Here is a 7,759-nt window from a genome sequence, read left to right on the forward strand (position 1 = left end):
AGGAATAAACACAAACGACTGTGACAAATAAAATTATATATTTGAAATCCTTAGATCTATCTTAATTTGAAAAATATAAAATCCTGTAGTCATTTTTTAAAAAAAATCAGAAATAACTTGTCATATTTTCAGAATGAATGAAAAAGCCGTCAATTTTATTTCTGGGTAAGTTAAATCATATAAGTTCAGTACAAAAATGCTTGTGTTGGTGTTGCACTTTTCACTTTCAATGATAATGGAAATTTTAGTAAACCATGTTTTCGGAAAACAAATATTAGAAAATACTATTTTATTAATTTATTAGTGTACTAAAATATAAGTGTGAAATGTTGAAATATTCTTTTCTGGAATCCTTATTGTTTGGTTAACATTGTTGTAAAGTTTAAGAAACATTGAAAAATTTATAAGAGGGATAGAATTATTTCTCCAAGACAGCGAAGCTCATACTTGGGTTGAGTTGAGTTGGTGTTTTAAGTCTAATTTATGCACAGTAAGGCTAAGTCCACTATATGCACAGTAAGGCTAATCGTGACTGAACCTATGGTTTAACGTGGGATCCGAGCCACTGTGCCATGTCCCTCTACCGGGTATCGAACCCGGGACCCCTTGATTTCAAGACGACGACGCTACCACTGCGCCATCGGGGTGGCCCAGCTCATACTTGGAGGCTATGTGAATGGAAGAAAGGATGAATCACTGAAAGTTCGAGGGGCTATAAATATGAAACCAGGCAAGTGAAAAAGAAAGTAGTTTCTCAATATCATGTAAGGATTAAATGTGTCGAATTTCATCAAAATTTGAGATCACAGGTACCATGGTCGGGTTGAATTGACATGAAATGACCGATAAACTTTTCAATTTGAATTTGAATTTGATTTGAAAATTTTGGGTGCGTCAGCACTTAGGCTATTTTGCACCCGTCACATTATACCCCTTATCGTTACAAATAACAACTCTATCGTCGCATAACTAAAATCATAAAATATTAAAATCTTCTGACTTCCGTTAAAAGCTGAGGCTGTAAACGAGACGAGCACTTAGCACACATAAGGACAAAAAACAGGACAACACACAGAATTATACTGACCATGTGGCCAGTCGCCAGAGCCTCGTTAGTCTGCATTCCAGGGTGTTCTACGTCGAAGTTAGGTTGACTATTGGGTGCACAACGTGGAAGGAGCACCACCCCTTACACCCAGATAAACTTTTCAAATTTACTGAGAAGGAACACAGATTTCTAAGCACTAAAGCCCATATAAAACACGGATTTGAAAAGAAACAAACTTGAAAAAAAAAATTGAAGGCATGTGTTTTTTCAACATTTAATAATTTTGTTTCAAAATCAGGGCTAGAAGTTAGTTGGTGCTTATGTGTGGTTTTACGTTACGCATGGATTCATATATCTCCGAATATTACTACCCTTTTAAGGTCTTTATTCAAAGAGAGCTTCAAATATATTTGATTGTTTTTTCTGTGTCAAAGTAAAGCTCTTCTAGTCAAGTGAATATATCTGCTGGAAAATAAAGAACCAGCATTCTTCACTTTCCGCGGAAGCTTTCGTATGCATTCCTCCGGTGAATTCTTCATGGTTCAATAGACAGGCAGGATGTCTACCAGCAAGGAGGAATGTGCAGGCAATTCTTGGAATTAGGCTTGAATTCCATTCGATGTCAGGTCAAATAGTAAGCAATATAAGCTACAATGGGAACAAGACATTATCGAAAAAAGGGAAATATTATTTTGGGTAAAGGAAATTTATAATAATTACTCATGAAAACAAAAATAATTTTAATTTAATCCTATCTCCTCACGTCTCGATCAGCCCCGCCATTACCATCACCCTCCATCGCCCTCCACCACCCTCCACCGCCCTCACCCTCCGAGATCGCAGTCGCCCTCGCCCTCCACCACCCTCACCCTCCGAGATCGGCCTCGCCCTCGCCCTCCACCGCCCTCACCCTCCGAGATCGCTCTCTCCCTCGCCCTCCACCACCCTCACCCTCCGAGATCGCAGTCGCCCTCGCCCTCCACCGCCCTCACCCTCCGACATCGCATTCACCCTCGCCCTCCACCGCCCTCACCCTCCGACATCGCAATCGCCCTCGCCCTCCACCGCCCTCACCCTCCGAGATCGCTCTCGCCCTCGCCCTCCACCACCCTCACCCTCGGAGATCGCAGTCGCCCTCGCCCTCCACCGCCCTCACCCTCCGACATCGCATTCGCCCTCGCCCTCCACCGCCCTCACCCTCCGAGATCGCAATCGCCCTCGCCCTCCACCGCCCTCACCCTCCGAGATCGCAATCGCCCTCGCCCTCCACCGCCCTCACCCTCCGACATCGCAATCGCCCTCGCCCTCCACCGCCCTCACCCTCCGACATCGCATTCTCCCTCGCCCTCCACCGCCCTCACCCTCCGACATCGCAATCGCCCTCGCCCTCCACCGCCCTCACCCTCCTACATCGCATTCGCCCTCGCCCTCCACCGCCCTCACCCTCCGACATCGCATTCGCCCTCGCCCTCCACCGCCCTCACCCTCCAACATCGCAATCGCCCTCGCCCTCCATCGCCCTCACCCTCCGAGATCGCAATCGCCCTCGCCCTCCACCGCCCTCACCCTCACAAGTCTTCCGGAGGGTGAGGGTGAGGGTGAGGTCTGCCCTCACGAGGGTCGCCCTCCGGAGGGTGAACACCTCTGGTCCTGAATGGTAAAAATCTATAACTTTCCGTGAAAGGATGAGGTTCAGCACTGTCCCTCGCGAATTCCTGCATCGTGTATCCGAGAGCGTTTTGTAACGGTTAAGAAAAGCTCATAAAGTGGATCGATGCAATACCATGGAGCTGTGTTTACGTCGCGTTAGGGTAATGCAATACTGAACGCCTTCTAGATCAGTGCAAGCTTCGATTGTGTTCGGCTAACATCGTTTATCTTCGTGGGACAAAGTGCCGAACGCTGGGCGCGAGAAAGTACATTCTGTCCTTGGAATATCTGGAGCAAGCAAACGAAAACAAGTTTCTGCACAAGCAATGAACGCGTGAGAGAGGAAGTGGGTGTAAGGAGGGGAAAACGCGGCTGCAGTTACCACCCATACAGCACACACATATCCAGGAGACGTCTAATGGACGTCCTCTGGATATCCATGCCGAAATTCTGGATATCCATAGGATGTTCCGGAATGTCCAGTAGACATCCATAGGATGCCCCCTGGATATCCTAATGCCCGTCCAGGGGACGTCCATACGATATCCAGGAAAAACGTGCTTTGGACATTCTGTGGATCATTTTTGGATGCGTTTTGGACATTCTGGATGTTTCGGATATTCAGTGGAACATTTTTGAACCTGTTTAGGACATCCTGTGGATCATTTTTGGATGTGTTTTGGACATTATATGGATGACCTTTCGACATGTTTCGGACATGACTTCACGTGATTTTCTGGATGTTTTTATTTCATTGTGGATAAGGATATATTCTGGACTAAAATTATACCTACTATGGGCATTATGCTGATATTTTTCGCACATACTTTGGATACGAAAAGAACATTCCTGGACTAGATTTCCACAAATCGAAGACCTCGAGGACACATATCCTTATAACAAGCACTCCACTCTCTCTTTCTTTCTCTATCTCTCACTCACTCACTTACTCACACGCACACACGCACTTACGCACACAAATTCACACACATACGCATAGTAAGCATCTATGATTCTTCACTACAAGGCAACGTCCTCATGCAAACAAACTGCCGTTGTGTTCGAGACGAGACACAAAGAAAGCCTCGTGGCAACTTTCACCTGCTTGACGCGCATGTGTGACTCGCTGAAAAGTTTGACTATTTGAGTGCTAACATATTTGACACTAGATACTATGACTGAATCTTTACACGGATATCAAAACATTTATGTCAAATTTTTGATAACGCGTGGACGTAATACCACATATCCCATTAATATCCAGAACGGGACGTCCTATGGATATCCAGAATGGGAGATTCTCTGAATATCCAGGAAGAGATATCCCATAGACGTCCCATGGATATCCCAATCTGGATATCCAGAACGGGACATCCATAGGACGTCTTATGGACATCCACAATTTCCATGGATCTTAATTGGACATTGTGGACGTCCCTTGGAGATGTGTGCTGTATGGGCAGCCGTTTGCATAAGAGCGTACTGCTTTGATCCGTCCATTCGCTCTCTCCCCTTCTCTGCTCTACAGATCCCAGAGACAAGGTGCAGAGGTTGAAGAGCCTTGGTTCACTGTACTTGCAACATGCAAAAGCAGGATTACTGCTGTACTATGAATGGGAAACTCTCTGTGGAAGCGGCGGGGGAATGAATGATGCAATCAGGTGCTTGAATGACACTGCCCCTGCGTCGCCAACACGTGGAGTTCATTCAAAAGCTCTGGCTTTATTTCCATCCAGTGTCAAGTGTTTGCACCATCGTGAAGGGGAAAATTAATCGCAGGGAAATCACTTAAAATTCTTGATTTTTATTTTTACAATGAACCGAGGAAGGTTAGTTACAAATATGATGTACAAACTACAAAGCTGCTCCGGTTAGAGTGCAAATATTGGAAAGTTTTTGCAAGAAAATTAGAAGAGAAAGGAAGAGTTGTGCAGACAGCGGCCGAGAAAGGGGGGGTACTTACCCCCCACCCGAGATATCAGCGAAAACTTCACATAATACGAATTATGAAACTGTAGTATGAAAACATGGATGAGTTGTGTCAAGATTCAAGAAATACAACAGATTAAGTGGTGTCTGATATCTGCGCATCGTGAAAAAGTGATGTACGAGGGTAGAAATGAAGTCAAATCCAGTTTCAATTTAAAATGTGAACTCAAGTCTGAACTTAACAACAACGCCGAGGTATTCTTAATTCAATTACAATTTTGTGATTTTTAAAAAGAAATAATAATAATTAAAAGGTAAGGTATGATTTTTTATGACAGTGCAAGATGTGAAATCTTACTCTGAAACAGGGTTGTTAAAGGTCCAGTAATTTGAAATAAATTCAATTCCGGTCCAGGAGAGAAAATCATCAAGCGTAAATGGGTTTTGGACCGTAAAGAACCTTTCTATCTGTAAAGTATTGCAATACGGTCCAGGAACCTTTTTAACAGATCAATTTAAATAGGGTCCAGGAACCTATTTTTCAGACTGAATTTAAATTCGGTCAAGGAATTCGGATCCTGCTTAAAAACATTTAGCAACAGTCACTTCACTTCACTTTATGTCTGTGGCACATGATCTGCTTGGATTGTATTCCAGATAAACCTTCGCTCCTGATGTGTGTGTGTTGTGCAGTTGAAACTTGATAACGGTATCACTGCACTTCACTTCAAGTCTCTGGTACAGCCTGAGCTGCCAGAATTTTAGTGTGTGAAATTTGCTTCCTGATATGTGCTGTTATTTGGTTCAGAATTCATACCGAGAGCATTTCACTTCATTCCATGTCTGTGATGCAGCGCCAGGAGTGAAGCCCCGGTGAAAATATGTCCCGTTGTGCAATTGAAAGTTGATAATGAGAACTTCACTTGACGTGAGCTGTTTGGAGTGGAGTCCACTGAGCTTTACTCTTGATGTACTGTTGAGAGTTGATAAGCAAAGAAGCAACTTTCCATTTTATGTCTGTGGTACATTACCTCGCATACCTGCATCATGGCGGATTCATAGACGTTCTCAAAGTTCCAGTCTGTAGAAGACTCTGCCTTCGTATATGTCACAGTAATTCGTTAGTCAATAGTCATGGCGGGATAGTCAAAAGTCAGGCGGTTTGTCACTGTCGAAAGGGTTTATATGAAAGGTTGTGAACGCTACCCTCAGATATTGTTGTTTGTTTGAAGTTTTATTATGTTGACTTATTATTTACATATTATTATATATCTGTTTATTCTATTGCTGACTTTGGGAGAAGAAAGCACGGCGAGGACTAATGAACAGTACAAAAAGAAGAGAGAGGAAGTATAGTATTGGTTTCCCGCTAAAAGTGCTGACTGTTTTATACAAATCGTTCTCCCAGAGCCATGTATATGTCAGATGTTCAAACGTTCTCTCTGGAGGGGTAGCCTTAACTTTTACGCTCCACTTACAACAAGATTGTCTGTCCACTATATCCCTCCTGCATTTCTTTATCTGCATTTTTTCCCTGCCTACAAAATGTTTCTTTCTGGAGTGCCACTGTTCCTGAATGTCTTCCGAAGCTGCAATTTACAACATCGGCTGTTTTTTGTTTGAAGGTGGAATGTGTCCCCCTGCCCGGTTATGGCCATTTTATGGTACTTATCCCGGATCTTCGAATCTCCCGGAGTCAAATGGTCGATTTAGAAGCCGGGGCGAGTCCCACCCCCCTTTTCCTAACTTCCGTACAAATTCATGCGAACTTTTATTTCACATCTTTCTTCCTTTCTTGTACATTAAAGTGGAACAGGCATAAAAACGATAGGAAATGGACTACGTAGTATTCAAAACGGAAGTTCTTTGGGAAACGGACCAAAGGAATGAAATGCCTCCAATATAACAGCAGGTTGACGATATTATTTTCCTTTTAAATGACTGGGCTAATGTTTCCAGCAGAGACCGGTTCTACGAAATATCTCTTTTTGTTATTTCATGGTTTCGTAAAGAATAATACCAAGTTTCCATATTCCATTATGTTACAGTTATTTTGATTTGGTTTATTGAGAATGACGATACCGAAAATACTCCCTTGAGTATTACTTCACGCAATTTACTACCTACATTATGCAAAACTCCATATTTGGACTACCCTCCTCGAAAGATACACGAACCAAACGCATTGTTGCGTAGAAGAGAGTCACTTTCCTCAATTAGGAGGGGAAAGGTGACCCCGTTCACCCTCTGTGCAGGCGCCCATGGCATCGGAAGAGCTTTTTCGTTGTCATACGCACTTCCGCAAAAGATTTGGTTCTCACTTCCACCACCGTGGCGCTGGCGTATGTGACCTTTGCCACATGTGAAAATTTCAAGTTATATTTTCATATCAAAAGTAACTTTAGGCCACTGGTCATTTTCATATAATTTTAAGGTTATTTTATGGACTCTTAAGGCCATCGAGTTGCCCTATCTAATTTCAAGATTATACAGGGTGACGTGAAGCAAAGACGATCATAACGCTTGGGTACATATTTGTTTGGGTCACCCTGTATTATTCTCAGCTGTTATAAAAAGGTGCTTACCGAACGGCTTACATTTGAGTGGCCACAGAAAAAACCTGGCGCGACTTACATTTGAATACTCACAGGAAAAAAACACTCTCTGTACATGGACGACCCCAGGATGGGGGCAAACGAGGCATATTTTCCCCCATAATAGCGATGTTCCCTCAAAAAACACTGTTTCAGTCTGAAATTAACGTGTTCCTTCAACGCACTTTAACATAAATTATGTGTGAAATACAATATATATCATTTTTGGGGGGACATTAATTTTCCAGGAGGGGTGTACGGCTCCCCCTGCCCCCCTTCCAGACGTCCATGTCCCTGTATGTATATATCAGTGTTTGGAAGTAACAAGTTACTTGCAACGTAATTTCAATTAACAGTTTTTGTAGGAATACACAGCGCGCTATGACGCAAGGGTCCAGGTTTCGAATCCTGGCCCGGGCAATTCACAATGTGATGTTGACATTTGGGTGTCCTTATACCCCTAGTGGCAAAAAAGACACTAAATTAAATTAATTTATCAACTTAACAATATGCATGGAATTGTGGTCTTTGTTGAAGT

The sequence above is a fragment of the Lepisma saccharinum genome, chromosome 13 (genome assembly GCF_977018435.1).
Source record: "Lepisma saccharinum chromosome 13, izLepSacc3.1, whole genome shotgun sequence".
Classification (NCBI taxonomy): domain Eukaryota; kingdom Metazoa; phylum Arthropoda; class Insecta; order Zygentoma; family Lepismatidae; genus Lepisma; species Lepisma saccharinum.